The sequence below is a fragment of the Camelus ferus genome, chromosome 12 (genome assembly GCF_009834535.1).
Source record: "Camelus ferus isolate YT-003-E chromosome 12, BCGSAC_Cfer_1.0, whole genome shotgun sequence".
Classification (NCBI taxonomy): Eukaryota; Metazoa; Chordata; class Mammalia; order Artiodactyla; family Camelidae; genus Camelus; species Camelus ferus.
In genome coordinates, this window is record NC_045707.1 from 65,447,552 (window position 1) to 65,472,073 (window position 24,522).

General features: G+C 38.4%; 1 protein-coding gene and 1 pseudogene across 2 annotated transcripts in view; one reads left to right on the forward strand and one right to left on the reverse strand.

Moving 5' to 3' along the window:
* Positions 1 to 24,522, reverse strand: part of FRS2 (fibroblast growth factor receptor substrate 2) — a 104,959-nt gene that overhangs the window by 57,889 nt on the left and 22,548 nt on the right. The gene's annotated exons all lie outside the window — the stretch shown is intronic.
* On the forward strand, positions 1,353 to 17,413 carry LOC102519518 (annotated as a pseudogene).

Consider the following 24,522-nt stretch of genomic DNA (forward strand, 5'->3'; position numbering starts at 1 on the left):
AAGACAGACAGACTCATACTAAAGGAATAATTATCAAGAGTTGTGGTTTATGAAGAAATACTCTAGCTTGGGTGACATCATAGTAACTATGGGAGTTTGTCTTTATGATTTTCCCCCCAAACCAAGCTGGACGTAATCCAAGTTAAACAACAGCTCCTGTTTATTACTCTTAGATATTACCTTTTTTTTAGCTTTAAAACAGAAGTACATAAGTCAATTCAAAATGCAAGCTAGTACAGAGGCTCAAAATTAAAACTCAACGTTTATAGAAAGCATTGAGTCTAATTTAAAAAAAAAAAAAAAGACCTCAATGACTTCTAAAGCAGAAGGGGAGTTTCACTGTTTCACTGCTTTTCAACTTATCAAAACAAATAACAAAGCATATAAAGGATGCTGCCTGTAGACTAACGTTCGCACATCCCCCACAATTCCTTTTCTTCCATACGCATTTGTCTCTGTCTCTCCTTTCCCAGGGCTGTGCAGGTGCACATGCGTCTCTGTGTGTGTGTCTGTGTAATGTGTCTACCTCCATGCCTCAGTCTTGGTCACTCTATGTCCCCTCTCCTTGTTGACCTGTCCCTCTTACACTCAATAACTGGCTTGCAAGCACTGATACTCAGAAAGAAAGCAGTTTATCAGACTGTAGCCTGTGGCAAAGTGAGATGGAATAGTCACAAAATGAGAAAAAAATTAAATCATTCAATTAGTTGAAAATAGATAAGATTAAAGCCACAATTTTTTATTTCCTTTAAAATGCCTAAATACATGGATATACTATACTTATGACTTTAATAAACTTAGCAGAGTTAATGTAACAGATTTATTTATAGGATTTTGAGCTAAATATATGCAGGGTGGGGATATTAAGAGTCGGTTTAATACAGTAGCTATGAGCATAGGCTTTGGAAGCAGCTCTGAGTTTGTGTCCCAGCTCAGCAGTGACTTGTATGATCTTGGGCAGGTGATTTATTTACTCTCTCTTGGCCTCATTTCTAATGTTGAGAGAATGGCCTGTGATAATGCTTGTAAGACAATTTCCATGGTGCCTAACATACAGTGAGGGCTCAGCACACAGGTCATATCTAAAACATCAGATGCAATCAACATCTATCATTCTTTTTGTCTGCCTAACATCTGAACTTCCCTTCTTAAGTTTGGGAACTTCCCCACCTTATGATTTCAGAGGGTCAAAGAGTTTCCCACAACTTAAACTTAAGAACTTCACACCACCTTATGATTTCAAAAGGTCAGACACTTTCCCACGTCCCACATGGGCTCTGCCGAACACACATGCCCAGCCCAGAGCAGGAATGAGTGGGAGAAGGGACCAGAAGGAACTCTCTCTCGCACTAATGGTGGAGCAAGTGCAGGAAGGTCAAGTCTGGGGCAGAGGTGGCAGCACTGAGAGCCACCCAGAGCTAGCAGTGGCACTGGGGCAGGCTGTGGCGTCTGTCAGTCTGTCTCTGGATGGTACTGGCATCCTCATGGGAATCGTTGTGCAATGTGATTTTGGGCATTGTTTCTGGCTGCTTAGCCCTGAATCTGGTTCTCTAACTCTCAAAACAATTTGATGAGCCCCTGAGCTCTATCCACCATCCTTTTAAAATACACGATATGCTTTAATTGGTTTTTTCCTGCCACCAAGAATTCTGACTGACACATCACGTAAAAAGGTAACATCCAGTCTCACCTGCACCACAGGGGAAAAAAGACTCTATTTTTAAATCTCTCCAAAGAAATACAAAAGTACTGCTCACTTTCAACCAATGGATTTATCCTGTGAGGTCTTGGAAATCTTATTTTTATAAGTTTTGAATATTATTTTCCTAATTTAGAGTATGATAAACAGCTAATCAATTTCAGATTTATTTCAAAGAAACACAGTCAAAGAGAAGTGATGACACAGAATACCTACATGCAAGGAGTAAGTACCACTGAGGAAACAGAAATTATTCTATCATGCCTGAAACCACCCTCGGTGTATTCCCAGCGGGCTTTCTTTCCAGCAGCAGCTTTTCACTTGAGGCTCTATAACCAAGGAGTCCCCTACTCCTCCTGAAAGTTATTTAAGGTAAAAAATTGTAAATTATTATCAAAAGGCCTTAAGTACCCATCTTTTGTTTTAACAAGTAACTGTAAAATATTTGTATAACAAAACTACTCAATTCTCTGTTAAAACAGTGCAGAGCAAGTCAGTGCCTGATCGCCACGGGCTGATTTTTTAGTATATAAAGCACACTCCTCTTCCTCTGCCAGAATTCTCTGCATGACTATTTTATAGTTCAGTAATGCTTTTTCCACTATTTAGAATGTTAAAGCGCAAATCTGTTAATTTTACTACTTGTCAATATAAATGTGATACAAGGATTGTGGGGAGTGTGAAAATGGGGGACTAACTGGTTTGGTTTTTTTTAATCTTAGGAGCCAGCTACCACATAGAGTTGAAACTATGTTTTAATGAATAAAAGAACAATCCAAACAAAATCAGACATAGTTTTCTTTAAAAAAAAAAAGTGAGCCTTTTCAGATTAAAAGTTAGAAAAAAGAATCAAGCACTTGGAAATGCATATTGACAGCTCATACATATCTAACATATTAAAAATTCCGTAGGAAAAAAATCTGAATTTTGGTATAGATTAGTGAAAGAAAAAAAAAAAGGCCACAGAATCTTAAGGCTCAGGACAATCACATGTTACAGCTGTTACAGGGCAGAAGTTGTTGAGGCCCTGAGAGTTAAGCAAGGTACCCAAGGAACCTATCTTGATTCACAGCTGAGTGATATCATTAAAACACTTTCAGCTTGTCCTTCAAACAGAGTCAAAATAAAGTTAATTGCACACCATATGGTATTGATTCCTGGATTTAAAATAACAACAACAACAAAAAACTAAATCCAAGGCAAGTGATTTCAAAACTCAACTGTTAATACGTTTTTTAACATAAAGCTCTGATTTATAATAACTTAAAATACCCTGGACTTAACCAATGCAGAAAAAAATCATCAAGGAAAGTAAAAGCTTTTCATAGTGTCCATAATTCCCAAGATATGTAAAATCATTTTTGCCTATTGCTGAAGGTTATTTCATTAATCACAGTTACAATTTATCGGTTATTATTTACAGGATGCTATCAGCACATAACCTATACTAAACACCATGAATTAACAAGAAGAAGAAATGTTTCTGGTCATAATCTACTTGCCCTAAAAGGACACCATAATCCCTTATGGAAAAATTCCATGGTATTTGGTTCCCTTATACTAAACATAGCAGGAGCTTTCTACTCTGGGGAGCATGAAGAAAAAGTTAACACAAAATCAAACTCTTCTTCAAATGAAGCATGTCTGAGTCAGCCTTACAAACCAGCTGTATTTACGTTTCATGAGAGGCCTAGGAGAAGCAGGGCTAAAGCTCTGGATTACTACCCTGTTATGAAGAGTAGCTTACGCTATGAAACAAGAGTTAACAGCTAAAACATAAAAAAAAAAAAAAAAAAAAGGAATTACCAGCCTTCTGTCAAAGTAAGGTGTTAAGAACAAAAAGTATCTAAAATCCAAAGGAGACCAGGGAGTGAGTCCATGTACAGAGACAAAGCAGGTTTACAGCAAAAATGGCAAACCCAAGGCACATGTCTTGCTGTTTCCCCTTCTTCAAAACTGGCTGACACAGGTACTGGGTGACAGACAGCCCTGCGGAGGCTGGCAAAGGACTCAGAAACCTCTCGATGGCTACTACAAAGCAATGGGAGTTAGACCAACAAAATACTGCCATTTCTGGTTTAGACTGACTGGGGGAAGGTTACAGAGAAGAACTCATTAACGAGGGAATGAGTGTAAGGAAAAACAGTAACAGTAAGAGCCACAAATACTTACCGAGGTATTTATTTTATTTTTTTGTTACATATACTGCTTCATTTAGTCCTCACAACAAACTTCATAGCTACTAATATTATGCCCATGATATAGATGTAAAAAAAAAACTGAGGTTACAAAATTTTAAACAACCAACTTGCCAGAGTCAGGCACACAATCAGTGGTGGAACTGGGGCTCTAACACAGACCTGAGCACTTCACCACCTATTTTAAGGATCAGGCAACTCAACTGACCAACCCATGTATATACACCAGAAAAGATTTTTCCTTCTTTCTTTCTTTTTATTTTTTAATTTTTCACCCCTTAACGGAGGCACTAGGGATTGAACTCAGAACCTCGTGCATGCCAAGCATGCATTCTACCACTGAGGTATACCACACCCCACCCTCTAAGCTATTTTAAACTTTTTTTTTTATTTAATATTTTTATTGAGTTACAGTCATTTTACAATGTTATGTCAAATTCCAGTGTAGAGCACAATTTTTCAGTTATACATGAACATACATATATTCATTGTCACATTTTTTTCCACTGTGAGCTACCACAAGATCTTTTTTTTAACATTTTTTATTGATTTATAATCATTCTACAATGTTGTGTCAAATTCCAGTGTTCAGCACAATTTTTCAGTTATTCATGGACATATACACACTCACTGTCACATTTTTTTCTCTGTGAGTTATCATAACATTTTGTGTATATTTCCCTGTGCTATACAGTGTAGTCTATTCTACAATTTTGAAATCCCAGGCTATCCCTTCCCACCCTCCACCCCCCCTGGTAACCACAAGTCTGTATTCTCTGTCTGTGAGTCTATTTCTGTCCTTTATTTACACTTTGTTTTTGTTTGTTTGTTTGTTTTTGTTTTTGTTTTTTAGATTCCACATATGAGCGATCTCATATGGTATTTTTCTTTCTCTTTCTCGCTTACTTCACTTAGAATGACATTCTCTAGGAGCATCCATGTTGCTGCAAATGGCATTATGTTGTCGGTTTTTATGGCTGAGTAGTATTCCATTGTATAAATATACCACCTCTTCTTTATCCAGTCACATGTTGATGGACATTTAGGCTGTTTCCATGTTTTGGCTATTGTAAATAGTGTTGCTATGAACATTGGGGTGCAGGTGTCATCCTGAAGTAGATTTCCTTCTGGATACAAGCCCAGGAGTGGGATTCCTGGGTCATATGGTAAGTCTATTCCCAGTCTTTTGAGGAATCTCCACACTGTTTTCCATAGTGGCTGCACCAAACTGCATTCCCACCAGCAGTGTAGGAGGGTTCCCCTTTCTACACAGCCTCTCCAGCATTTGTCATTTGTGGACTTTTGAATGACGGCCATTCTGACTGGTGTGAGGTGATACCTCATTGTAGTTTTGATTTGCATTTCTCTGATAATTAGTGATATTGAGCATTTTTTCATGTGCTTTTTGATCATTTGTATGTCTTCCTTGGGGAATTGCTTGTTTAGGTCTTCTGCCCATTTTTGGATTGGGTTGTTTATTTTTTTCTTATTGAGTCGTATGAGCTGCTTATATATTCTGGAGATCAAGCCTTTGTCGGTTTCACTTGCAAAAATTTTCTCCCATTCCGTAGGTTTTCTTCTTGTTTTATTTCTGGTTTCCTTTGCTGTGCAGAAGCTTGTAAGTTTCATTAGGTCCCATTTGTTTATTCTTGCTTTTATTTCTTCTAGGAGAAAATTTTTTAAATGTATGTCAGATAATGTTTTGCCTATGTTTTCCTCTAGGAGGTTTATTGTATCTTCTCTTATGTTTAAGTCTTTGATCCATTTTGAGTTGATTTTTGCACATGGTGTAAGGGAGTGTTCTAGCTTCATTGTTTTACATGCTGCTGTCCAGTTTTCCCAACACCATTTGCTGAAGAGACTGTCTTTATTCCAATGTATATTCTTGCCTCCTTTGTCAAAGATGAGTTGACCAAAAGTTTGTGCGTTCATTTCTGGGCTGTCTATTCTATTCCATTGGTCTATATGTCTGTTTTGGCACCAATACCATGCTGTCTTGATGACTGTAGCTCTATAGTATTGTCTGAAGTCTGGGAGAGTTATTCCTCCAGCCTCTTTCTTTCTCTTCAGTAATGCTTTGGCAATTCTAGGTCTTTGATGGTTCCATATGAATTTTATTATGATTTTTTCTCTAGTTCTGTGAAGTATGTCCTGGGTAATTGGATAGGGATTGCATTAAATCTGTAGATTGCCTTGGGCAGTGTGACCATTTTAACAATATTGATTCTTCCAATCCAAGAGCATGGAATATCTTTCCACTTTTTAAAGTCTTCTTTAATTTCCTTCATCAATGGTTTATAGTTTTCTGTGTATAATTCTTTCACCTCCTTGGTTAGATTTATTCCCAGATATTTTATTACTTTGGGTGCTATTTTAAAGGGGATTGTTTCTTTACTTTCTTCTTCTGTTGATTTTTCGTTAGTGTAAAGAAATGCAACTGATTTTTGAACGTTAATTTTGTAACCTGCTACCTTGCTGAATTCTTCAATCAGCTTTTGTGTGGGCCTTTTAGGGTTTTCTATATATAGTAGCATGTCATCAGCATATAATGACACTTTTACCTCTTCTTTTCCAATTTGGATCCCTTTTATTTCTTTCTCTTGCCTGACTGCTGTGGCTAGGACTTCCAGGACTATGTTGAATAGGAGTGGTGATAGTGGGCATCCTTGTCTTGTCCCCGATTTTAGTGGGAAGCTTTTGAGTTTTTCACCGTTGAGTACTATGCTGGCTGTAGGTTTGTCATATATAGCTTTTATTATGTTGAGATATGTTCCCTCTATACCCACTTTGGCGAGAGTTTTTATCATAAATGGGCGTTGAATTTTATCAAATGCTTTTTCTGCATCGATTGAGATGATCATGTGGTTTTTGTCCTTTCTCTTGTTGATGTGATGTATTACACTGATTGATTTGCGTATGTTGAACCAGCCTTGTGTCCCTGGGATGAACCCCACTTGGTCATGATGTATAATCTTTTTTATGTGTTGTTGGATTCTATTTGCTAAAATTTTGGTGAGGATTTTGGCGTCTATGTTCATCAGTGATATTGGCCTATAACTCTCTTTTTTTGTAGTGTCTTTGCCTGGTTTTGGTATCAGGGTGATGGTGGCTTCATAGAATGAGTTTGGGAGTATTCCCTCCTTTTCAATCGTCTGGAAGAGTTTGAGAAGGACTGGTATGAGTTCTTCTTTGTATGTTTGGTAGAATTCCCCGGTGAAGCCGTCCGGTCCTGGACTTTTATTTGTAGGGAGGTTTTTAATTGCTATTTCTATCTCCTTTCTAGTGATCGGATTGTTCAAGCGTTCACATTCTTCTTGATTCAGTTTTGGTGGACAGTATGTTTCCAGAAACTTGTCCATCTCCTCTAGGTTATCCAGTTTGGTTCCATATAGTTTTTCATAATATTCTCATATGATATTCTGTATCTCTATTTTGTTTGTTGTAATTTCTCCATTTTCCTTTCTTATTTTGCTAATTTCTGCTCTCTCTTTTTTCTTCTTTGTGAGTTTGGCCAGAGGTTTGTCGATTTTATTTACTTGTTCAAAAAACCAGCTTTTGGTTTGGTTGATTTTTTCTATGGTCTTGTTAATCTCTATTGTATTTAATTCCTCTCTGATCTTTATTATTTCCTTCCTTCTGCTGCTTTTTGGGGCTTTTTGTTCTTCTTTTTCTAATTCATTCAGGTGGTGGGTTAAATTGTTTCTTTGACATTGTTCTTCTTTTTTGAGGAAGGCCTGTATCGCTATAAACTTCCCTCTTAGCACTGCCTTTGCTGTGTCCCATAGGTTTTGAGTGGTTGTGCTTTCATTATCATTTGTCTCAGGTATTTTTTAATTTCAGCTTTGATTTCCTCATTGATCCATTGTTTTTTCAATAACATATTGTTTAATCTCCATGCTTTCCTTTTTTTCTCCTTTGTTTCTCTGTTGTTGATTTCCAGTTTCATGGCATTGTGGTCAGTAAAGATGTTCGAGATAATTTCTATCTTCTTAACATTGTTGAGGTTTCTTTTGTGCCCAAGTACATGATCGATCCTGGAAAATGTTCCATGTGCACTTGAAAAGAATGTATATCCTATTTTTGGGGGGTGTAATGCTCTGAAAATATCCACCAAATCTAGTTTTTCTATTGCAGTATTTAATTTCTCTCTTGCCTTGTTTATTTTCTGTCTGGAAGATCTGTCTAGTGATGTTAATGCAGTGTTAAAATCTCCAACTATGATTGTATTCCCATCAATATCCCCCTTTATCTCTGTTAGTAATTCTTGTATGTACTTAGGTGCTCCTATATTGGGTGCATATATATTAACGAGTGTAAATATCCTCATCTTGTATCACTCCTTTAATCATTATAAAATGTCCTTCTTTATGGCCTTTCTTTTAAAGTCTATTTTGTCTGAAATCAGTACTGCAACACCTGCTTTTTTGGCTTTTCCATTTGCATGGAATATCCTTTTCCATCCTTTCACTCTCAATCTATATGTGTCCTTCTCCCTAAAATGGGTCTCTTGTATGCAGCATATTGAAGGTTCTTGCTTTATTATCCAGTCTGCCACTCTGTGTCTTTTGACTGGAGCATTTAGTCCATTAACATTTACAGTAATTAATGATAGATGTGTGTTTATTGCCATTTTGAACTTATCTTTGCAGTTGAATTGGTATATCCTCTTTGTTCCTTTCTTCTTCCTTTTGTGGTTTGGTAATTTTCCTTTGTATTATCATGGATTTTATTTAATTTTTGTGAGTCCTTTGTGAATTTTTGGCTTGTGGTTACCCTTTTTTGTAAATCTGTCAACCCATTACTATAACTGTTTTTATTAAACTGATAGTAACATGATCTCAAGCCCATCCTACTGTTAAAAAAATTTAAAAAAGAAAGAAAAAAATATTCTATATTTCCCTGCCTCCCTCTCCCACTCTCAGTGATTTGTATGTCTTCTTTTATAATTTCATGTTTACTTTATTTGTAATTCATGAGTTATCACCTTTCCAGTTGTGTGTTTCTCATTTCTGTAGCATCCTGCTGCTTTTCTATTTAGAATAGCCCTTTCAATATTTCTTTTAGCATGGGTTTAGTGTTGCTAAACTCCTGCAGCTTTTTTTTGTCTGTGAAACTCTTTATTTCTCCTTCTATCCTCAAGGATAGCCTTGCTGGATAAAGGATCCTAGGCTGCATCTTTTTTTCATTCAGGGCTTTGAATATATCTTGCCACTCCCTTCTGGCCTGTAGTGTTTGTGTAGAGAAATCAGCTGAGAGCCTTATGGGGGTTCCCTTGTAGCTTACTCTTTGCTTTTCTCTTGCTGCCTTTAGAATCATTTCTTTATCCTTGACTCTGGCCATCTTGATTATGATATGTCTTGGTGTGGGCCTATTTGGGTTCTTCCTGTTTGGGACCCTCTGAGCTTCCTGTACTTGGATATCTGATTCCTTCTTTAAGTTTGGGAAGTTTTCAGTCATGATTTCTTCAAAAACCTTTTCAATCCCCTTTGATCTTTCTTCTCCTTCTGGGACCCCTATTATGCGAAGATTGGGACGCTTTATATTATCCCATAGGTCCCTTATGCTATTTTCATTATTTTTTATTTGCTTCTCTTGTAGTTCTTCTGAATGGGTGCTTTCTATTGCCCTGTCTTCTAGATCACTAATTCGTTCCTCTGCATTACCTAGTCGGCTTTGCCCAGCTGTTAGATCATTCCTCATCTCTGTCAATGAGTTTACCCATTCTACTTGGCTCTTCTTTATAGCTTCAATTTCATTTTTGACATATTTTATATCTCTAAACACTATCTCTTTTAATTCCTTCAGCAATTCGATCACTCCTTTTTTGAAATCTTGATCTAGTAGGCTATCGATGTCTACTTCGTTGATCTTTCTTTCAGGGGATTTCTCTTGTTCTTTTAATTGGGAAAGGTTTTTCTGCTTCTTCATCTTGCTCATACCTCTTTGGCACTGTGGCTTATGGAGTATCAGTTGTTTATTTTGGTCCTTAAGGATTTTATCTATCTGATGCCTATTTAGGAATAGAACTTAGGAAAAAAAGAAAAAAAATAATAGAGAGAGAGAAAGAATTTTAAAAGAAGGGAGAAAGAGGGTTTGAAAACAGTGTATAATGAATAATAGAAGAGTGAGTTGAAGCAGAGTATTAATCGGGTTGAGACGTCCTTTTAAAACCTTTACAAAAAAAGGGGGGGGGGGAATGAATAGATGTATTTGAAACCTGTGTCTAATCAATAGCAGGACATCAAAACCCAAGAGAAAGAGAAATGAATTAAGAAGTAAAGATTAAGAGAGTAATAGAAAATAGAACAGGTAAAAACAGATTTAAAAAAAGGGGGGGGGGGTTGTCGGTGTTCTCCTGGAGTCTGTGTGCTTTTAATGTGAAGTCTTTCTGTCTTCGTCCTGTTTTGGAAGCTCAGCTTGCTGTTTTCAGAGGCCCTCCATTGGCGCCCTCTTCTGTACTGCTCCCAGCACCTGTCGGCAAGCAGATCTCGCCTCCTCCTAACACTGGGTCAGGTGCAGCTCTCTGCTGTGGGCAGGCGGGTCGCTGCCCCTCAGGATGCCGCAGTCAGATGTTGCAGACTGGCCAGGTAGGAGGGCGGGTCGTGCCCCCTCCCAGCACCTCTGTCAGGGGCTGTGTTCCTGCCCGAAAGGCAGGGGTGGGGGGGGCCGCTCTCCCTCTACCTGCGCCGCCGCCGGTAGCTCTGCTGCTCTGTGTGGCTGCGCGCTCCGCCCTGGTCGGCACTCCGCGGGTGGGCTTGGGGAAGACCGAGGGACAGCCCTGTCCCTGCTCGGAGCCAAAACCCAGCTCCTTGTTTGTCTTGGTGGAGCAAGTTCTCTGAGGGACCAGGATGGAAGGATCCTATCTGCCCCGGGCTGCAGGCCAGTCTCAGTCTGGCCTTTGAGGCTGCTAAGCCCTTCGGTGCGGATGCAGGTTTCGCCCTCGCCCCCGCCTGGGTGCTCAGCGCGGAGGATATGGCGGCTGTGCCTGAGCCCCGCCTCTCTTCCCCCGAAAACTTTCCGCGGGTTTTCAGAGATGGGGGTGTGCACCCTTCCCCCGAGAGCACATCAACCTTGTTGTTTTATGGAGGGCCCACGTTGTTCTGCCCTGTGCACCCACAGCCACGGCGCGCAGCCCCTTGCGTTCCCCCGGGGCTGCCTCCGTGCAGCCACTTCAGTCCTCCGCCCGGCTTGTGCAGCCTGGCCCTGCCCGCCGCTGCCGGCCCGCGTCTCAGGCTGGGTGTCGGGGGAACGCTCTGTGCCCGTTTAACTGAGTTCTGTTAGTCAAGGGCTGCTCTGTACAGATCCGAGCCTCGGAGGCTCCCCCTCCGTCCCGCTGGCCTCTCAGTTGGAGAGGGGAGACCCAGCGAGCGAGCGCCAGTCCTCCTTTGCCGCTCCCTCCCCGCGGGACCCGACCCGCGCTGCTTTGCCTTTTGTTCTTTCTTTTTTCCTTTTCTCCTACCAGATTTTTGGCGTCTTTATCTTTTGAAGAGGGCGATGTTCTGTCGGAGTTCCACAGGTGCTCTGGTTGGCTGAGTGGGTCTGTAGATGTGGGTCTTGGTGTATTTGTGGGAGAGGGTGACCTGCAAGCGTCCTTCTACTCCGCCATCTTCTCCATCTCCTCTTAACTTTTTTTTAAAATACAATTTTTATTTAAGTAATAGTATGTTTCTAACTGAAAGTCTAGAAAATATAATGGATGTACCAAAATCCATGTATTTTTATTGCTTTTATAATTAATATTTTTACAAACACTTTGTACATAAATCTCTGTGCACATTTTTTGTTCCATTTATAAAGTATTATAAGTGGAATTCTGGGTCAAATAGTGTGAATAGATTCTGCCAGAGCATCTGATTTTGGTATTACTGAATTGATGAAGAGATTATGGTTCTTTGAGAAAAACAACTATGCCTTATGCTCACTTTATCCACAAAGCCTAGGCACATGAGCAAGTGTTCAGTGCCTGCTGAACGCGTGGGAGAGGTTTCTCTTCCCTTAGCACAATGTCTCTGAAGGGAGAATTAAAGAGAGCAGGCTCCCAAATTAGAAGACTACAATTATGTTCAATATCACATTCATCAATGGCCTGCATAAAACTCTTTTTAGGGAGAAAAGAACATGAATATTAACACAGCCATTCAATACATTTCTATGTGTTTAAAAGACTTTGGATATCTTACATATATTTTCAAAATACAGTATTTTAGTAGGTACGTAACACACTGAAGATATTATTTCTCCTGGTTTACTATTTACATGCCATCATCTGCTATTGTCCATGAAAATCATGTCAGATCATGTTTATACAGAAATTTCAAAAAGTTGAATATTTTTATAGTAACTAGATGTATTATTTTACCTTGACCTTACATCAAAAATCATCATCTACTATCATCAAGTTCTAATGATAGTATAACAGGCAATGTCCTCATGAAGATAAAAAAGATCAACTACAAAATCATGTGCCAACAGGCCCAGACCCAGCACTTTAGGTGGAGTAACTTAATGCTGACAACATTACATTGTATTATTACTATCTCTATTTTGTAGGTAAAGAAACAGAAACAGAGAGAGGTTAGAAACTTGCTTGTTTTTTGAACCCGGGCATTCTGGCCACACTTCTAATCACTACACAGAATTGACTCCCAGTAACAAGCAAAAAGCATTTAATAGTTTTCTGTGGATACTGGTGAAGCAGGGCACAAGAACAATATGTTTGCCAGAAAACAGGAAATTCAATCAATCCAGGTGGGTTACTTACTCGTTTACAAATAATTATTTATGATCAATTGTGGACCAAAAACTGTATCGAAACGTGGGAGTATTCTCCAACCTTGAGAAACACTAGGTCTAAGAAAGATGAAGACAGAGCAACATGAAGCAGATACTAGTGCAGATAGATAGATCTAACTTGGTTAGAATAAAACAGAATTATTCACAGGTGTCGTGGAACAGAAGTAATTAACTCTGGAGACATTGCAGAGAGGAGAAAACCCCTGAACTGCACCTTGAGTAACAGGTTTTTACAGAAATTTGTAGGTAACAGTCTGTCTCCCAAAATCACTCCCCACAGCAGGGCCAGGCTCTCAGCGGTATGAAAACTGCTTCAGAAGCACAGAACATGTCTTAGCACAGTGGAGCCATCCTAGGTTTGCTGGAGGAGAGTGCAGGGGGGCAACAGGTCTGAGCGATCAAACCCCAGCCAACACAATGGGAACCATAATAAGGAGCCTATCCAGCAAGCTTAAGTTTATAGCCAATATAGCTAAAAAACTGCCTTTGTTTGACATACCTGTATTTAAATTCATAATCTAAAAAAAACCCCACATTTTAAAAAGGAATGTGAGGGGGAAAACAGACCTTCAGTTAAGCACGACTGACCTTGACTCCTTCTTGAAACCTCACCTTAAAAAGTTAAAGCAGTTTTCAGAAATATAAAACCTGTAAGGGTAAGAGAATGGGGAAAGACACAATAGCAAATAAGAGACGTCAACAATATTCTGGTAGAAATACTGGAAGGTAGAAATGGAAAAAAGAGATAACAAACTTAATTAGACCAAAAAAATTGAAACCTAAACCTGAGAAGACACCATCAAAATGCAAGCTGATGAAGACAAGAAATAGAATGGTCACCAGGAGCTTGACGGGGAGAAATAAATGAGCAGTTATTGCTAAACAGGTAGAGAGTTTCAGTTTGGGATGATTCTAAAAGCTCTGGAGATTGATGAACCGTGGTGATGGTTACACAACAATGTGAATATACTTAACACCACTGAATCGTACACTTTAAAATGGTTACAACGGCAAATTCTGGGTTATGTATATTGTACCACATTACCACAATAAAACAAACAAAATAAGCAGCAGCAAGCTGACTCATGCTGGAGAGATTCAGGTTCTGGGAGCAGGAGGAAAACAAAAACCTAGGGTGCGTCTGGGAAAAAGATGACTGGCTGAAAGTTCACTTACGTGGCCTCACCCCCAAAAACCAATCTTCTCCCCATCCCCTAGAGAGGGTGGACCAGAGACCCTGACCTTTGAAACCTAAGTAAAAACTGAAAGGAAGACAAAATGATTACTGAAAAACAGGAGAATTATGTGAAAGTCTACATTATAAATGGGAAGCAGACTGTCTCCAGAAGAAAAAAGGAACTGACAGATTACCTAATGTGTCCAACCATACTAAAAGGAATTTTATTTTTGTCAGAGAATTGCAAATGAATTAATAGGCACAAGATACATAAAATTTCAAACTCAGATATTTGGGAAAACAGTAAGTTGGACAAGAAAGCAAATACAATCGCAGTGTATTCTGTGACACAGCTGTGAAAATATTTGCAGCCATAATAATTTAAATACTAAAGAAGTCACCCCCAAAACCTGATATCCTTTAAAGGAAGATGAGAGAAAGGGAAATACATATAAATGTTTGCAGGCCGCAGAGAGATTAAGATGACTAATCCTCATTTTTCTCAGAAGGAAGTGAGCAGCTACTGTCTAAAGTGAAAAGCCAACAAAAAGCAGAACTGACTAAGAAAAATAAAGGCAAATCAGAACAAATAGCTGAAAGAACTGAAACTGCCTGCCTCCAAAGGTTAGGGATTGGGGGTAAGATGAGAAGAAGTGGGGGAACAGCTGTTTTTATAAGCCTTGATATTATTTAGACTTTTAGTACTGCATAGGTACAAATATCACTTTAATTTTTAAATAAATAAAAATTTAATTTAGAGGTAAAGCAGAAGATTGTCATGATGTTAAAAATATCTAAAATCTTCTAAATTAAGTATACATCTTTTTTTCAAACTATTACGTTAGATTTATGTAATTCTTAGGATTTTCAGTATTGAGGTCACCATGCTGCTCTGCCCATCAATGCTGCCGGGCATCACCAGAATGAGGCTCCAAGGGGAGGAAATGGTGCTGAAAATGTTGCCCGTGGGCAGCTTCCTTACCTACCAGCTGGAAACAAGGTGGTGGGAAAAACCCTGAGGCCCAGGATGACCAAGTAGAAGAGGAGGAGGAGGAGAAGGAGAAGGAGGAGGGAGACAAGGCAGGTGGGGAAGATGTAGCCAACGCCAACATCAGGGCCCAGGATGACAGGAACTGGAACGCTTTAGAATGGGACCAGGGACCAAGCTGCAGAAGAGCTCACATGGGAAAGAATGCCAGGACCTGACAGATCATTAGTTTTTCTAGAACGTGTCTTCTGGGTGGTGTCTTTAAATACACTGTTCATTCTTGGTTTTACATTCTGTCCTGACCACATGTGTCATTTCTCCCTTGTTGGTTTGGGATTTGAAGAACATGTCCAAGCATCTCATTTTGAAGGCCTAATAACAGACATCGTTGGGTGTATACTTTCAGCAATAACACCGATAATTTGTCATGGCTTGGCAACCGTTGTTAAATTTCATAGGTCTTGTCGCCTGCTAGAAGTCAGCTATATTGTTGTTAAGGTCTCTTTAAACCGAAGTGTTCCCTCTCATTTGTGGCTGGTGGCTGGTTATCTGTCCCCTGGAAATGTTCGACATTAGTTCAAAGGATGGAGAACTGAGTTTTCAGTGGGTCCCAGTACTACCATGCTCCTGCACTGGCTGGTGTGAATAGCATACACAGTCTACTCTGCCTCCTTCGTTCTGTTGCGGAGAGAGGTAGTCTTACCCGATATCTTGCAGTTTCAAAAGAATGTGAATGTTCCAGATTTTAATCCAGTACCAGAAATGATTCACTTGCCCATTTAAAGGCATCTCCAAAGATTATTTTGTCTTTGGTTCCACTGTCCTGGTGCTTTCACTACTTATTCGTATAATTAAGTCTGCTGCCTAATTTTCTTATATACAGTGTCATGCTCTACAGTGATGCTCCAGTGACTGAACTGGCCCTTGAGCTGCTTCTGCTGCAGGTTGTCTTATCAGAGTTACTTGAACAGGGACGTAAGCGGCAGTGACTGAAGGGGCTTGGGAGAGCGTGTACTGTTACTGCTGGATACTCGCTGGATCTTCATTCCTATTTGCTGGAAGTCCAGGAAGAAAATGAGAACAGCGCAAACCAACAAGTTTACAGCAACCAGCATGCCTGAAATCATAACGCTATTCCTGTGATGGAGGAAGTCCTCCATGCAGCCCACCAAGCCATACTCCAGCAGGAAGGGCCTGCTGGCTTCCAGTCTTACCACCAGCCTTTAAATTTTCCACTCAGGATATTTTTGTTTGTTAAGGTTAAGGGTGTTTTTTTTTTTTTGTTGTTGTTAAGGTTATGTGTATAATCTTACTTACTGCCAGTCTCATTTGTCTTACTCTACTAGAATTTGCCAGCTGTTGGTTAATGTCATTTTGGAGAGGGACCATCCAAATCCACGAACGCTACACAGCAGCTTGTGGTCGCTACGCTTGCTGGCCGACAATAAGGGCAGTGAACGTGCTGGCGGCAGGGATGCCACGGCGACGCAGAGTGGTCTTCAGAAGTTTCAGAATGGTCCCTCATGACCTGTCTCTTCCCAAGGTGAAGTTGTGGCCATACTTCCTCACAAAGATAATGCTAAAATCATCCATTTTCAGATTCCAAATTTGTTCCACAAAATTCAGTCTAGTCTTTTAAAAACTACTTAATTATATATTACTGATGTTTAGTGATAATGGTAATCAGAGTGGTAATAAAAATTATTTGTCAATTAAAGAAAAAAAGAATGGTCCCTCATGATAAGGAAGACTTCTGACAGTTGTGGTGCTGCTGGTTGGAGTCCTCCTGCTTCTCCTGGGGCTCCTGTTTGAGCTGGTTATTGTTGCTCCCCTGAGGGTTCCCTTGGCTCAAGTTCCTCTTTTTAACCCTTGGCAGGACTGGGCACTTGGGAGTCCTGCACACCAAAACCACTGCAGCTACTGTAACTGAGCAGGTTTACGCAAACGGCATCTGGAACACTGACCTTCACTATATCATTCAGAAACTGGCAGCACCAGTGATCTCTGTACTCTTGCTCTCCCTGTGTGCACCTTTCATCATCGCATCCAGCACTGTTCCTTTACCAGGTGTTACTGAGCAATTACAAAACTTGGTCCACCGGCAGATTTATCCATTTTTACCAGTGGTCGTAGTATTGATGGGCATCTTATCCTTCCAGGTCTGCCAGTTTAAGCGCCTTTATGAACACATAAAAAATGAAAAGTACCCTGTGAGCCAACACCTTGTGAACCATGAACAGAAATCTGGCACACAAGGTACACCTCCAGCCACCTCCACAGCCGTCCTAAAAACAAAGCGGTTGGTCTCAACTACCCTGACCTTCCCCTTGCCTTCTTGTGTCATTTTTGTGGACTTCTCTCTTTGGAGATTTTCCCCCAATGATCTCTCAGCATCATTTCTAAGTTAAACGTATTTGACTCGTGTTCTTAGCGCTCAAAGATCAGCAGTGCAAGGCTCTGCTGCCCTTCCTGCATTTTCTGATGTCACTGCTGTCTGAGGTCTGTATGCGTGTAAAAAGAAGTTCCTAGATACCCTAAACCCTTGGATTAAACAGAATGTGCACTGTACACCTTTAAATAAAATGTATATTAATTTATTAAATCTAGTCATCACTTTGAAAAAAAAAACACCTTTCTTATAGCACAATTCATGAACTGATACAGTATGCAATTCACTGAAGAAATACTTTGGGCATGTAGCAATTCTAAGGCCTAACTGTTTAAAACCACTCTATAAACACAGTATTTTATTTATTCCTTTCCCCCTAAGAATATATATTTGGATATATTTATATAAAGGCTTATATTATTTGTAACTCTTGGATCAAATCCAAATTTTGACATTTCGAATGACTAGCATTTGTAAGCACCAGGGATGGGAGAGCTGAACTCAAATGTGAGTTGAATGTCAAATGACACAAATGGACAAACTGAAAGGCTACTCATGGAAAAATATATAAAAGTACTAAACATGCAAAAGAAAACAGGAAACAATCTTATCTGCAAGAACTGTACAACTTGCAACTTTTTAAAAGTCACATTCTTGTGGCCACAAATTCACCAACTAAATATAATCTAATTAACATATTTCTTCTACACAGTCAAAACCAAGAACTTCATTCCAGAAAAAGAAATACTTCAATGCACAAGATTAAAACCATGAGCAACTACATCAGAATCTATTGAATTTTTTAAAAATTAATGAAGTTCTTTTCATATAAACATAAAAACTCAGACTTGGTTTGCTTTTCCAGCAGTACTAATGAATGTGCTGATCTACAACATACAGTTGCTCAATTTCATGTATCTATTAAATAACAAGTTTACAAATACTTAAACAACCTATCACAAAGGTTTAAGGGCATTAAAATCACATATATTGTTTACATTGCACACTCATATAATCACATGAGAAATAGATGCAGAGAGAGAGCAACCAAAGAAAACCTCTAGTGTTTATCACTGAGTGCCCACATATTACAGAACATGAAAGGGAGAAATGCCTGAGACAAGACTGCTGCACTTAAGGAGTCTGAGACTTCGCAGTGCAGGAGAAGTAAGAAGTGTGTGTGGTGGGGTAGCCAAGACCAAGGCATGAAAACAATTCATGAACGATACAGAACAGCAAAATGACTGAGTACTAAACTACACAATATAAAGGATTAATTTAGACAAGAGGAGGCTAACAGTTGCCTTGAAAGAGGAAGGAGGCATCAAACTGGGCCTCAACTTAGTAGAGAAGCATTTGAAAAAATAAGGGAGAAAGATCTCTCTCTCTGTATACTTAAAATTCTTTCATAATGTTATACTGGGGCAAATGTATGCAAAATCAAAAAAGGAAAGTAATCTGAAAGAGAACTTACCCAGAAAAGGGAAAATAAATTAAGTAATAAACAGAGGGAAAACTATCCATAAAGGGGGAAAAAAAAAACCCTAACCGACAACCATATATACTGTGTTATCAATAAATGTATTATTTTGATCAGCCTCATTCCATTATTTGAGAGAGAATAAAAGTATTATAATCTCATTTGCAAAATGTGAAACTGACACAAGTTTTAACCACAAAACTACATAAGGACAACGGAGATTTCCTGATTTCTAGTCCCATAATATATCCATTACTATACTACACACTATTTTATGTATTAAGTATTCTACTTTAAGCTTACTTCATTATCAACCTCAATTTCCTATACCAAAAACATTAGCATGCTATTAAAAAAAAAAAAGAAAAAGATGTCCATTTTAAAATAAGAATGCCATACTACACAAGAACCAAATAGGGCTCAGTTAAGACCATAACACTTTTACAACCAGAACCATGGCCTCTCCAGTATACTGAGATATGTTGTTGTTCCAGTACTATTCCTCTAGCCAACAGGCCATTCTAATTGGAAGATGGGGAGAGGGTAACACTAGGGCAGCAAACTTCAGAACTAAAATCATAGTTCAAGGAATTCACATACAGAACTTTTTCAATGTTTTATCTAAATTATTTTGGTTGTAAGCTGACAGCTACCTAAATAGAGATCGAAAATCAAATGAAAATAGTATATCTAAATGAAACATAAAATAAACATATTCATGAAATACACAAGTTATTAGGCCATACAGTTATTAGTCACAAACTTATCAGCTTTCTCAGGAACTAATATTACTTTTTACACCTAAACTAAAATTCCCCTTCTCAAAAGTGGTAACATCATACTAGTTTTTCTACATCTACAAATGGTACCTATGTTTACTAGTGTACTCCAAACTAAACTAATTTCATCACAAACTGGAAAACACTCATTGGTCCAGCATCTAGGAGCCAAAGTCCCTTATATTCTCTCTCACTTCTCTGTTTCCCCACACCCAAAGGCAGAAGGCTCTCTTGCTCTCCAATTACACTTCCACCTAAAATAGCCCTGAGCAGTAGCCAGGAGCTCCCTCTCCCTTCCACCGGGATCCACCACTGAATTAATTGATCCCATTTACTCAGTACACAGAAGGGTGTAACCAAATTTCCTTTCAATATCTTTACCTGTGTTTTCATGTGTGATTGAGAGGAGCAGGGAAAAGGAGCTCTAAATGGAGGCACAAAAGAGCCAAAAACAACCCTCAGCCCTCTAAGACACTATAAAAGTATTGTACCTGGGGTGGAAGGGCAGGGTCTTAAGCCCAGCTCTGCTACTTAACTATTTCTTTGAGTGACCTCTTTCACTTAGCAATTCAGCTTGCCATGTTCAGCTTAGCAGTCTTTGATAATGCTCAGGCTCTTAAATCATTCCACTAAGCAGCCACATACTTGTGGATGGATCATTATTTCTACTTACCTTTGGATATGTTATGTGATTTTGTAGTACACATCTTCCTGAATATGTCTTAGATTAACATTTAATTATCTGAGACTTCCTTTCACCAAGGAAATAATTGTAGTAGGTATGAAGAGCAAACCAGAAACTGGGATCAGTGTTTTATCAACCATACTCAGAAAATCAATAAAGAATAGTAATATTCATTAACGTACTTTATTAGCCATTCAGGAATTTACTATTTTTAATTCTCTGAAAATGTATCAGTTCAAGCACACAGAATATGGACTTTTATGAATTAAATCATTAGCCCATTTCAATGACCATAGATCAGACTAATTAAATATTTGGCAAACAAGAGTATACCCTAATAGACAGGATTAGTTACATTTCACTGCTAACTGTAAAAAAAAAGGCTATACGAATTTCTATAACTTAGCAAAAATTAAAATCATACAATGTTTTACTGCTTCCACCACAAAGTTTTATCTAATAGTTGAATATAGTATTAACATTTATTAAAGTTTCCTTAAATATTTAATAGTTAACAGTATTAGTATCTTATTAAAATTATTTCCACTTAAGAATACATATCAGTACTTTCTCAATTTATCAGCTTAATTGTAAAGTACTATTCTAAAATATTGGATAAACTAATAAAAAGACTAAAGTTAATTATAATTTTTTTTGAAATATCTGGGATCAAACCAAATGTTAATAGAATACAATTAATACCACACAATCAAATATATTATTTGGGGATATAAACCAAAAACCAGACTTCTAGAAGTCTTATTAACATTAAGACAATAAGCTAAATTTTGAAACAATTCCCTGAAGTGTTAATGCTAGAAGTGACTCTTTTTCATGAAGAGAAATTTATGCAAAATAAGCACGTCTTAAAAGCCAACTCAAACAGTAATAGAGTCAAAATGAAAGACATCTGAAGATAACTTTACTGTCTCATAATTTTGTTAAAGCACTAGGAGAAAAATTAAGGTTAAAGTAGTATAAAAACATTAATCAAAGAAAATGTGAAGATAAATAGACTTACCATATGACCAAGGAATCCCATTCCTGGGCATATATTCAGAAGGAACCCTATTTCAAAATGAGACCTGTACCCCAATGTTCATAGCAGCACGATTTACAATAGCCAAGACATGGAAACAGCCTAAATGTCCATCAGCAGATGACTGGATAAAGAAGAGGTGGTATATTTATACAATGGAATACTATTCAGCCATAAAAACCGACAACATAACGCCATTTGCAGGAACATGGATGTTCCTGGAGAATGTCATTCTAAGTGAAGTAAGCCAGAAAGAGAAAGAAAAATACCATAGGAGATCACTCATATGTGGAATCTAAAAAACAAAACAAAACAAAACAAACAAAAAACCATAAATACAAAACAGAAACAGACTCATAGATATAGAATACAAACTTGTGGTTGCCAAGGGGGCAGGGGGTGGGAAGGCACAGACTGGGATTTCAAAATGTAGAAGACATAAACAAGATTATACTGTATAGCACAGGGAAATACATACAAGATCTTGTGGTAGCTCACAGCGAAAAAAAAAATGTGTGACAGTGAATATGTAACTGAAAAATTGTGCTCTACACTGGAATTTGACACATTGTAAAATGACTATTACTCAATAAAAAATGTTAAAAAAAATAAAAGAAGGAAAACTAATGAAACACTTCTGGAACAGAAGTGGGAGAATTCTAATTAGCCAAAGATGAAAATAACAGAAAAAAAAAAAGGCAAATAACTCATGTGCAAAAACATTTTTGGGATTTGCACTGAAAATTAATTATACAGAGTAATTAAAATAAACTATGAGGTCCCATCTACTGTTCTAAAGCATAGAGTTTATGTCACATTTTCCCATGCACACTCAATAAAGACTTTTCCTCCACCATAAATTTATAGAAGGTTTTGTGGGTGCAATTTACTACGCCTATTTTCAGCCCTAGGATATTTTTGTAGCCAATCTCAAATTCGAAATGGAATGCTATCTGTCCTCAAAACGCCAAGTTATTGGCAGAAATAGCTCCATATCTAATAAGAACTTTTATGCTACACGACAAGTCTTTTTAAGTGGTATTCTTGTTTAGATGTAACTAAGACCATCTATGTATGTTAAAATATAAACCAAAACTTATGGGATACATTTGTTGCTCCTTTATATAACGGATCTGAGCCACCATTGCCCATCTCACTCCTCGCTCTGAAGAGGAAAACACAGAGACACTGCTCCACCACTTGGCTACTTCCTGCTAACTACTTCTGCCCAAACTCCTTCCTCTTAGGAGCCCAGAGGGAAATCTATCACCAGTGACAAAGCTCATGATCTCCAGCCATAGATAAATGTATTAAGTGGGACTGACACAACAAAGGCAACTGCAACACTTACTGTCAGCCATACAAAGGGGACTGTCTGTGGTAGACAGAACTCTAAGATCCAAGATCCCTGATCCCTGGAGAATGTGCCCTGTATAATCTTTGGGACTGCCAACGTGAAGGGATTTCACTTCCATGATTAGGTTAACTTTAAGACAGTGACTTAAGAAAGGGGAATTATCCAGGTGGGATTGAATTAACCACAGAAAATCTTTAAATTTGGGTCCAGAAATGAGAGACAGAGAAGTCAAAAAGACGAGAGTGAGAAACATTGGACATGAAGGATATTCTCTACAGCTGGCTTTGAAGATGGAGGGGGCCACAAGGCCAGGAACACAGGCCTACGAGCTGAGAGTGCAGCTGACAGCCAGCACGGAAATGGGATCTCGGTCCTACAGCTGTGAAGACCAAGTTCTGCCAACAATCTAGGATGAGCTTTGGAAGAAAGCTTTGGAAGAGCCTCCAGACAAGAACACAGCCCAGGTGACACCTTTCCTTCAGTCTTATGATACCCTGAGCAGAGAACCCAGCCACACTGTGCCCAGACTTCTGACACAGAACTGTGAGCTAACAGGTATTATTTTTAGCCACTGTTACACAGCAACAGAAAACCAATAGAGGGGACTCCTTGGAGGAAAAGGAGGTAGAACCCTAGTTCTGACTCTGCAGGGTGTGGGGACGTTGATGACTTGAATAGCCTCCGTCAATCAATAACCAAAAATCACAGCAAACTGTGTCATGTGAGGTTTCTCAGAATAAGGAAATGAGTATCTACACTATCAACTGAACATGCTGCATCCAACGAAGTCTCCTCTAACAAATAATCTCCCTTTAATACAAAACAGATATGTTTGTCCATACATAGATGTTTCATACATGCTGTTAAAAATGCGTACACTGATGCCATCCATTAAAGAATGCTTATAGCCTGATAAATAAATTAACAATAGAATGGTGTTTCAGTAAAGAATATAATGAAATTAAAAAATACAACTGATTAAAATGAGGAATTCACTTTCAGACTTATGGAGCCTATTCAAGTCATCAACAGAGTCATCATCCTGCAGAGTCAGAACTAGGATTCTTTAGAATCCTAATACACTTGAAGAAACTCAGAACCACAAAAATCTCCAGATGAGCAGCAGAGCTCAAATTACATCACATTTCCATGTAGTTTCTTTGTTGTGCTAAACAGAATATTGCTCAAAGTAAGTTTGAAATCCCGACTATAATACAAAAGAAATATATTAGCAATTACACCTTCTACGAGACACAGATTACAGACTGAGGCACTTTCAAGAGGAGACAATGGCAAAAGACACACCTAGTTCTCTTTTAACACATCTCTTTTCTGCCAGAATCAATTAATTCTGTGGCAGTTTCCAACTCAAACATGATACATTTCAAAAATGATTTATTGGTTGGTTGCTTGGGAGTCGTGAATACCTCTTTGCCAATCACTGGTATAAATGGTGGTTAGGTAATACAGTACTGTACTTCAGGAACATTATAGGGTTTTGTGGCCTGGCAACCACCACTACGTATTTCATTTATTTATATTTTGCCTCATTCTTTAAAAAGGGGGGACGGATTGAGGCTGAATCATCGTATGTAACAATTTTAATTTAATTTTTTTAAGTACTGGAATTTCTAAACAATTCTTGTTTTAATTGAAAAGGGTTCATCTTAAATTGAGATCGCCTAAATTCAGCTTGAAAATGAGGTAGGGAAATCAAGTGTTTTACTTAGATACCCTTTAAAATAAATTTTATAATGCAGAGAACAAAAAAGTACTATTACAGGTAATTCACAGTAAAGTAGAATGATTTCATTACCATAAATTCAAAGAACTTCTAATATATGTTCAGAATTCAGGAACAAATTTTCACTTGAAGGGTAACAAAAAATACAAGTGAACAATTAATACACTCATATGCCCCCACCCACCCATCAAAAG